We start from the raw sequence: 10,787 nt of genomic DNA, 5'->3' as shown, positions 1-10,787 counted from the left end.
AAATCCATAAGTCCCACATCGTTATTTTGAGCAATGAGTTGAGTTCTGGGGTTCTCTAAATAGAACCCCATTTTCACATAAAAAAGGAGAGGTTGGAACACTTTTAAAAGCTTGAACTTCGATTTTTGCTCAAGATTTAAGTTCCATCAGTTGTACTTAAGCTTTGACTGAAAGGTTTAAGTTTCCTCAGTTCTAAAAATTTCTTTTTTGTACTTGTAGCTTTGTATTTTGGTGGCTGAGATTGGAGTTGGAAGCAAGAAGGCATCTAAGTCCATTTCTTGCCCCCTGGTGACACTCAAAAAAGGTAATCACTTAATAGTTTATTGCTTTCATTTAAATTCATGTCCATATCAGTGATAGTTTGATGTGATTAAGTGTCTTATGTATGGTTTAGAGTGTAGTTCAGTACTGATATTGCTTGTTTGATATGTGAACAATGATTTTTGTGCATGAATTATGAAAAGGTCTATTATGCATTATGCTAGGTTTAATTCTGTGTGTTCCATTTAATAGTACTTGGTTTAAAGGATGGTCTAAAGATTATAGGTCTGCTAAGAAGGGTGTTTGGCTTAATTCTTGTTTGTTTTATTTAATAGTATGTTTGGCTTAAAGGCTAATAGTAGGATTAAGAGTCTAGCGGGTAATATGTTTGGTCCAAATTCTTATTGTTCTATTTAGTAGCATGGCTGGTTTAAAGTTAGGTTTAAAGGTTGAAGGTTTGTTAGGTGTTGTGCCTAGTCTGAGTCTGCTTGTCCCACTTGGTAAGGTGTTTGGTTTAAAGGATGTTTAAAGGTTACAGATTTGTTAAGCAATATGTTTGATCTCATTCTATTTATTCCATGTAGTAGTATACTTATTTGAAAGGCTGTTTTGAAGTGTTAAAACTTGGTATTTTATTCCACATTAGTAATGTGATGAGTTGGATGCTTTAAACAATGATTCTGGGGGGGAGGGGGGAGGGGGAAGGGGTCTAAACTTTATCAAGATGTTCATTAATCCTGCACTTGTCGGATTGCTCTTGATTGTAACAATTGATTGGAACCTGTTTGAATTAATCTAAGTGGAATATGTAGAATAAGAATGTGTTTGGGATAGTTTGAAGAGTCTTTGGAACTGTTAAACAAATTGAATGCAAGGCAGCCCAAAGATGGTCCTTACCTGGTCCGAACAATCAATTAGTTAAATAGGTTTGTTAAGTGGTAATGATTATTGTACTTTTTTTAACTTAGTACAGAGAAGCTCAAATCCTGGAAAATGGTATTAAGAGAGAACTTTAAAGATTAGCAGGTGTGTTAAGTCTGTTTTTGTTTCACCATGTGTTAAAATGTCTATGAATGTGCTATGTGTAGAAAAATAATTTCTTTTAAGACTGATCACATAATCTCTGATCATTATAAAGATAGGAGAAAAGGGGGGCAATGGGAAACCTTGATACAAGTATGTCTATTTTGTCTTTGTGAAGCTGTTTTCCTTGATGCTGTGGATTGAGTTTCTTTAAAGGAATAAGTAACTAAGGCTAAGAACAGGGTTAAGGATAATGTTTCAAGACTTGTTAAGGCTAGAGTAATTGGGGTTTGAGTCTATTTTGCTTCTTTCTGTGTGAATTGGCCCTAATAGAAGAATATGTATGCTTTTTGAGATGTAGTGTGGTATTAAAGAGCAAAAATCCTTTTAAATTAGGACCTTGGTTTGAATTTGCCTTTGAACATTAATCTTAGTTATTTCTTAAAATGCTTATGTTGGGGCTGTCCTAGTGCTCATGCTTGAAACTTGGCAACAAAAATCTTTAAAACGTTGGACATAGTTTCTTGAGTCATTCTGGAAGCTTTTTGATAGAGTTAGGTTGTTCCAAACCATCCTATGTGTTACGCCTCTCGTTCTAGTCGTAAGGAACCCACGGTTTCCTAGTTGAGTATGCCCTTAGAATAGAGATCCGTACCTGAGTTTTAGGATATTAAGTATTTTACCCCGTGTATCGAAGTATAAGTACGTGTTCCGAGCAATACGACAGGATCAGAAGTTGAACGAATCAAATCGACGCGAATTGGAATGACTCAGAAAATCTGCAGACACCCGTCAGCTTCGACGGGCCGTCGATCCTCGCCGTCAACAGTGACGCAGCCTCTGAATCTGTAGGTGAAAATTGATGGAGCAAGTCGACCGACCGTCGACCCGTATCACTGGAACTTTCTAGTCCTATCTATAAATAATTAGTCCCACAACTTTATTCTTCATTTCCTCATTCCTAAACCAGAGCAAACCCTTAAATATTTCCTCTCAACACTTTCCATTATATTGGAAGGGTTTTAGCAAGATCCGAGCCCGTAAAACCCGAGCTAGTGAAGAAAAAGGTTATTCCTAAGGTTTCTTTGAAGTTGATGAACTTGGGAATTGGAGTTGGAGATTTATTCTTGGTATTCTAGTTCCTTCAATGTATGTATATGATTTCTACCTTTGTGTTTGAGTTATTATCAAGAATTTAAGTGGTTTTAAGTAAAGGGAATATAATTATGGAAGTGATAAGTTGAATAAGCGTTATGGTGAAACTAAGGGCTGCTTTGAGAGAGGATTTGAAGTAGAATTGATTATATTTTGATTTGTAAGAATCAATATTGTTATTGTTGATGTTGTCGTTGATGTTTGAGTTCAATTGGGAGTTGAAGGATTATTAAGTTTACAAAGGAGATCTTTCCCGAATTGCGTAAAGTTGTAAACTAGATTAAGGTGGGTATATAAGTACGTTCTAGTCTAATAATTGGTACTTGGTCTTGTGTGTAGATTTGTCAAGCTCGGGATTGTAGCCTAACTAGCTTGAAAATCGAATAAGGTATGTTAAGGCTGTCCCTTTTATTCTTTTGGCATGATCCTTATTATCTGAACGAACAAGTAAGCGAGCGAGTTCCAAAGACTCTACTCTTAGATGGTACAGGATTCATCGTATCCTTGATTTCCTATGATTTATATCCATGGCTTCTAGAGATCTTATGTTGCCCAGAGTAGTCTAGAGCATACTTTTCAGGGGTCCTTTATGCATTTATATACATGTATAGCTATTTTCTTACACCGTGCCCATATGGCGGGGTAGCACCACTACGGTGGGCGGCTGATGGATGATGATGTATGATTGCACCGTGCCTATATGGCCGGGAAGCAACACTAGTTAGCGGCTTATGATATCATCCCGGACGCGGGATAATGATGATAATGATGATAACATCGTGCCTATATGGCCGGGCAGTATACACTGTACCTATATGGTCGGGCAGTTCACTACATATATAGATGTATATGATTTTTAAAGAGAGATTGCATATCAGACACTGTAGAGACATTTTCAGTTATACAGAGTTATACAAATGTTTTTAGACATTCATTCATATAGATGCATTGAAACAGTCAGTTGGCGGCTTATGAGTTTCATATTCTTGTCATGATTTTTATGTATATGTTACTCATATGCCTTACATACTCAGTACATTGTTCGTACTGAATCCCATATTGCTTGGGGGGTTGCGTTCATGCTCGCAGGTTCAGGGAGATAGATAGATGCTCAAGGTCAGTAGGACTCCTATCCAGCGGTGGTCAGTGCACTCCACTTGATCTAGAGCTGCAGTATATTTTGGTATGCCATTATTTTAGAGATGTGTATTTGTTTATGGGTATGACGGGTGCCTGTCCCGTCCTTTCTACAGCTTTATATTCCAGTAGAGTTCTGTAGACATTTGTATGCAGATGACATGTGATGTTGCCTTGTCAGCTCCTATTCTTTTGTGTACAGTTCATGTGGCAGCCTAGTCGGCTTGCATTGTTATCTTCAATATATATACACATATTCACAGTTCTTGATATTATTCTTTCATGAGTCAGTTTAGTCCAGATTGAGTTGCTTGTGGGTCCTTATTATGCAGTGTTATCCAGATATGAGTGTAAGGGTGTTTGATCACTGGAGATCAGGCACTTGTCGCGGCTCATTGGTTTGGGTCATGATAGAAGTGGTATTTGAGCAGTTCCTTCCTGGGGTTGTCTACAGACCGTGTCTAGTAGAGTCTTATTTATGGGTGTGTCGTGCACCACGCTTATAAACAGGAGGTCACAGGACATATAGGAAATTTTCATTCTTTCTCTCTTAAACCGTGCGATAGAGCCATGTGTTAAGAGTTCGCCTTCTAACTATTTGTTTTGATTTCATTGATGCCTCGCAAGAAAGCTACAACTACCCAAAAGGTCAAGGGAGTGGCTGGTGAGGCCACTAGCTGTACGCAGCGAGCTACCAGGGCCCGGGGCGAGTCCAGAGTGAGAGCCCATCTCAGAATTTTCACAGCCCGCCTCCAACACCTGCCTCAGTGCCCCCAGTTCCTCAGTCAGATGCACCGGGTCAGGATATATGAGATGCCATACAGTTATTGTCACGACCCGACTAGGGGCCATGACGGGTACCCGAAGCTAACTACCGAGTATCACTCATTATGCTAATCATCATACCCCAACCTAAACATACACAATCTCCAAGACAATATATATATATATATATATATATATATATATATATATATATATATATATATATATATATATATAAGCCCTCAAGGCTGCAAAAAGAGATATACAAAAATATACACTGATGTATCCATGAGACAACTACTACCCACGCATACGTATCTACGAGCCTATACTAGAGTACTGAGACATAAGGACGGGACAGGAACCCGTCGTGCCCAAATATATACACAAAATAATGCATCAACAAATGGCACCTCCGCAGTAATGGAGGGCTTCTGTGTAGCTGCTGGATAGCTCCTAAGAATCTAGGTCGCCTCCTTACCAACCTGTGGGCATGAACACAGCATCCAAAAGAAAAGTCGTCAGTATGAACAATGTACTGAGTATATAAAACATGAAAAATAATAACATGTCAAAGAGATAGGGAAACATCAAGTAAAGAAACAACCTGCAACTTAATGTCTCTTAAGACAGAATTATGCATGTCAAATTACATCATAAACAACATCATATCAAGTATGCATATATAAGCTGCCTGACCATATAGGTACGGTGTGATCTTCATTAGCCCGCGTCCAGGCCTCCCGCGTCTGGTGTAAATATCTCATGCCACCCACTAGTGGTGTCTGCCCATGCCATCTAGACATGGTGTATATGCCGCCCGCCTTAGCGGTGTCTTCCTGACCATATAGGCAGGGTGTAATCTCGTCATCATATACGCATCATGAAACATGCATAAGATCTCAAGTGAAAGCTACAACTCTATCGGGGTGACGTAAGGTCGAGAACCCCCGATTCCATTATGGAGTAGTCATGGTCATCATATCTCACTTTGGAGGAACTAACATCATAAGGTGAGTCTAACAACAATGAACGACATCAAGGAATCAAATAAGGATCATTAATTTCATAGGACCATCATACCATAAGCTTTGGAATCTCTAGACTTAGATTCACCATCATCATTGCCATATTCATAACCCATCTCTTATCTTTATCTCATGAGAAGCTTGTGACAATCATAGACTTATAGTTTACGGAATATAAAAGAATTATGGAAAGATAAGGAAGTCATATTGTAAGGATCATGCCTTAGCAAAGAAGGGACTAGACTTACATACCTTTACGTCATTCTAGCTTTATCGACTAAGTGCTCCCCTTCGACACTCACAACTCTACATTCAAGAGGATTCGTACTAAGGTTAGATAACCGGAAGCATGCTAATGCTTAAGCTAAAGCTAATGAAAATTGGGTAGCACTTCCTTTATTTCTACAACATTCTCCATATAATATAACAACTCCCAAATATCAATAATCAACATTCATAATATTATAATAACCTACTTCTTCAAGTTCAACATTATCTAATTCCCTACCAAAATGATACATGACCATAACTATGACATAACACCGTATTCGTTCTCATATAATACTTCTTTAACGTCATTTGTATCATTTATAGCAAGATTACACTCACAACATATCAAGAACTATGATTCAAGTTAAGTTACTATTCAATAATACCATTATTCCCATGTTTGAACTCCATATTTTACTTCCTTCTTCAATTCAAGTCTTTGAACCATTCAATATTCTTAACAACATGGAATGATCATAAAACTCACCTTTGATTAAGTAGGAATGAGCTTTGGATTAAAATACTTCACTTGGAGAAAACCCTAGCTTCAAATCCAAGGATATTTCTAGCTTCCATGAACCCTTATTAACCTCCTTGCACTTGATTCCACTAATTATTGGTGTATGATCTTTGATTTCCCTCGAATTTATGTAAATGAAGTGTGTGGAACCTTCTAGAGGTCTTGAGAGAAGTGGCGAAGATATATAATGAAAAATATGAAATTGGGTCACATATTAATACTTAAAGAAAAAGTTGTCCCGATCATGTTATACGGACACTTATACAGTCCGTATAAGTGGCCATATTTCACCATCAGGAATTTTCTCTTCCTGTTAAGGTTATACGGACCCTTATACGGACCGTATAAGTGGTCGTATAACTCCACTTTTCCGAAGTTAATCTTGTCGTTTCGGTTGAACTCCAATCGTTATGAAACCTTCTTAACACTTGTTTTACACTTCATTGGAAATCTAAGGAGCATTATAGCTCTTCCTCAAGACATTATTAAATCAACATTAGCTCAGTACTTCGCAAAACCCTTCCAAACATGACTTATACTTTACCTTCCTCAACGAACTTTCTTCTCTTGCCTCCAACGTCTTTGGAATATTAATTAGAAATGTTAAGTACCCCTTATTAGTTGTAGGGACATCATATACATCTTACCCTATGTTAGTCTATTTACCACACAACAACATGAAATTTTCCGAGGTGTAACACTCTTCCCCCCTTTAAAAACATTTGTCCTCGAATGTTAAGTTCTCGGGAATTCTACAAAAACTTCGCCAGAGTTTCCTCTATAATATGGCACTACCACCCTGTCAAAACAATCCACAATAACATTGCCTCACAGGGCTATAACACAATGGAAGAAAATAAGGCCATACACGACCAAAAGCATTAAAAGGAAAGCATTACATACCTTATAATAACGACGCCTCATCTCGAATCTCTTCTGGGGGTGGAAACAAGTGTGGTACTTGGAATTCATGTTCTCTTCTGCCTCCCAAGTCATTTCCTCTCGGTTATTATTTCACCACATGACCTTAACTGAGGCTACCTCTTTATTTCTATGTTTTCGTACTTGCCTATCTAGTATGGAAATGGGTACCTCTTCATAAGCCAACTCTTCCGTAACATGAACATCATTAATGGGGATGATTTTAGATGGATCCCCAACACATTTGCGGAGCATCGACACATGAAAAACCGGATGGACTGGCTTAAGTTCTAAAGGTAGGTCCAATTCATAAGCTACTTGGCCTATCCTGCGGACTACCTTATAAGGTCCAATATATCTAGGACTCAATTTCCCCTTCTTGCCAAATCTCATTACGCCCTTCATCGGTGATACTTTCAGGAATACCCAACATTAACTTGGAATTCCAGGTTTCGTCGACGATTGTGTGCACATAATTTTTGGCGACTTTGGGCTGTCAACAATCGGTCTCTGATAAGCTTGATCTTTTCCACCGCCTGTTGAATCAATTCTGGACCTATCAGTTGTGTCTCCCCAATTTCAAACAATCCAATTGGCGACCTACATTTCCTTCCATACAGGGCTTCGTACGGAGCCATCTGGATGCTAGAATAATAATTGTTGTTGTAGGCAAATTCGATAAGCAGCAAATATTCATCCCAATTCCCCCGAATTCTAGTACACATGCCCGTAACATGTCTTCCAAGGTCTGAATAGTGCGTTCAGCTTGTCCATCAGTTTGTGGGTGAAATGATATGCTAAGTCTCACTTGAGTACCCAAATCTTCTTGGAAAGACTTCCAGAATTTAGCAGTAAATTGTGCTCCCCAATCTGTGATAATAGATACCGGGTTACCATGAAGTCGCACTATCTCCTTAAGATACAATCTTGCATAATCTTCTGTCGAATATGTGGTTTGGACTGGAAGAAAATGAGATGATTTCGTAAGTCTGTCAACAATCAACCATATGGAGTCATACTTGCACCGGGAGCGAGGCAAACCTACAATGAAATCCATGTTGATCACTTCCCATTTCCAGGTTGGAATTTCCATGGCTTGCAGCAATCCTCCTGGCTTCTGATGCTCAATTTTCACTTGTTGACAATTTGGGCATTGAGCTACAAATTCTACTATATCTTTCTTCATTCCATCCCACCAATACATTAACTTGAGATCATCGTGCATCTTTGTCGCTTCTGGGTGAATAGAGTATCGAGAATAATAAGCTTCTTCCAGAATTTGATGACATAGTCCTACTACATCTGGCACACACAGCCTGCCTCGATACCTGAGAACTCCATCCGCCGAAACTCCAAATGGTGACTTCTCTTTCTCAGGGAATGTATCTCTATAGTGATTCAACTGGGAGTCATCATATTGGCGCTCCCTCACCTCCATATCTAAGGATGAAACAGCTGGGTTGTGAATACCAACTCCAGCATTGCCTGAACCAATTAGGCGAACTCCGAGGCTAGGTAGTTTGTAAAGCTCACGGATTAATTCTTTCTTCTCCGGAGGGATCTCACATAGACTACGCATTGATTTACGGCTAAGTGCATCAGCTACTACATTCGCCTTTCTGGGGTGGTATAAAATACTCACATCATAATTTTTTAATAGCTCTAACCACTGCCTCTGTCTTAAGATTCAACTTTTTCTGCTTGAAAATATACTGGAGACTCTTATGATCTGTATAACTATCAACATGTACCCCGTACAAGTAATGTCTCCACATCTTTAGCGCATGAATAACTGCAACCAATTCAAGATCATGGGTCAGGTAATTCTTCTCATGTTTCTGCAACTGTCAATTTTATATGGTTGACACTTGGTACTTCTAAAATTGTTTTAAAAATGTACCTATTGCTTTCATGCTTTGATTGGTGTTTTTGTGAAGGCAGAAGAAGGTAAATCATGGAGAAAAAGGAACACCAGTGGTTGAAGTAAGGAGAAAAAGAAACAACAGCATAAACTGAGAATGATTTCAAGCATTCAAAATTCAAATATCTCATTGGTACTCTTCTCTACTCCTCAAGAAGACTTTACAACTTCTCATATGAAATTCAACTTCAAGAACACTTGGGCATGGAATATCACAAGAAGAAACTTGCAAAAATAAACATAATATGCATACAATTCTAATTTATATTTCTCAATTCTCTAGAATTATCCTTATTTTTTCTCTAGAATTATCCTTATTTTTGTTATATTTATCCTTATTTGTACTTTACAATGTCATATCTTCTGCAGAGAATGTTGATCTGATAAATTGCTGAATGAAAACCATCGAAAAAGAAGAAAGAATTCCACCTTTATTAATATATTAGGGGTCAGTTCCAAATGGTTAATTTTTCTTATTACAATTTGTGTGTGTCATCCTTTGCGCAGGAACCATGCTAATCTTCTCTGTATCGTTTCAATTAATTTATCGGATGTCCCCGAAGGGACTTTTTTTGTTATTACAATTACGCAAATACAACTCAACTTATTTGGTTATGTTCAGGACATAGTTTGAAATTGTCATAACTCAATTCATAATTGTCAGGATAATATCAAAAAAATTGTTACTATTTTTAGTTAGTGAATTGGAATACAAAAAATTATTTGCATCGATAATAGGAGATGAATATACATGAGTTTTCAAATTTTGGGAAAAAAGTTTTTAAAAATGTAGTATAAGTGCTATATACATGATGATTTTGTGGACATAAGGTACATTTACTAGGAATCTTTTTTCAATAGTGTATGCATTTTCCTACTAATAAAAGAATTTGACTTTGTGTCGGAGGTAGATATTCTTTTAAATATAAATATTTTCTTCGTAGATATATTTAAAGATCAAATATTTCAATTTTATTATCCTGATAGTATCTCCAACATAATTTGTAGATCTTTTTCCAAAGAAATTGAAACAGTGTGGTTTGAGTGAACCCTGTATAGTGGCACATACTTTCAGCTGACCATACTGTTTGGATGTTTCTTTACAATATAGATTTTATGTGTAAAATAGTACTTTTCCTCGATCTAAAACTTAAGATTGATTGTGTTAATGCAGGTTTACATTGCATATGATGCAAGTCGCTTTTCTGGGAGCTAATGGCTATGGCTATAGCTTCAAGAATGCTTACAATTAAATATGTTAAAGAAGTCAAAGATGAAAAGAAGAAATGAGCATAATCAAAGGCCATACATCATGAAAAAGATGCGTACTTTGACCAAGGATTGCAGTTAGGTGGATTTTTTTCCCCTCTGAAACGATAAATTCACCCATTATATCCATCTAATAGCTTAATGTTAGAAATTACCAGACGTACCACCATTAGATTAGAAAAAAGTTCACTGCTTCTAAAACAACAAATAGTAGTGGATCGCAACATCTACTCCCATGATGCTAATTTTGGTACCCACAGAATGCACGGCATTATCAAAATATATATTAATTAAGTCAACTTATGTTTTCGCTTTTTACAAGGAAGTTTCTATTAGGAAGCTTATCATGTATTAGCTTACTTTCTCTTTTATTTCCTTTAGCCTGATGCTTCTATATTGCATTATTGAATTAGTAAAAATGGGTCATTATAAGAGTGTTTCGAAAGCACTGCAGTTATCATCTTTTGTATTTTAACAAGTTTTCTTAAATACTTAAAAGGTTAGATTTACTAAGATC

The 10,787-nt window shown here is 37.2% G+C and overlaps 1 long non-coding RNA gene and 1 pseudogene across 1 annotated transcript; one reads left to right on the top strand and one right to left on the bottom strand.

Moving 5' to 3' along the window:
• Positions 1-8,964: 8,964 nt before the first annotated feature.
• On the top strand, positions 8,965-10,435 carry LOC132623921 (uncharacterized). Its single transcript, XR_009576479.1, has 3 exons — positions 8,965-9,134; positions 9,371-9,449; positions 10,176-10,435. It is a non-coding gene; the product is annotated as an uncharacterized LOC132623921 (long non-coding RNA).
• LOC132625288 (U6 spliceosomal RNA) lies at positions 9,459-9,568 on the bottom strand (annotated as a pseudogene).
• Positions 10,436-10,787: the final 352 nt, after the last annotated feature.

The sequence above is a fragment of the Lycium barbarum genome, chromosome 12, assembly GCF_019175385.1.
Source record: "Lycium barbarum isolate Lr01 chromosome 12, ASM1917538v2, whole genome shotgun sequence".
In the NCBI taxonomy this organism is placed as follows: domain Eukaryota; kingdom Viridiplantae; phylum Streptophyta; class Magnoliopsida; order Solanales; family Solanaceae; genus Lycium; species Lycium barbarum.
Note: the sequence above shows the minus strand (reverse complement) of the source record. Positions and strands in the feature narration are given on the sequence as shown.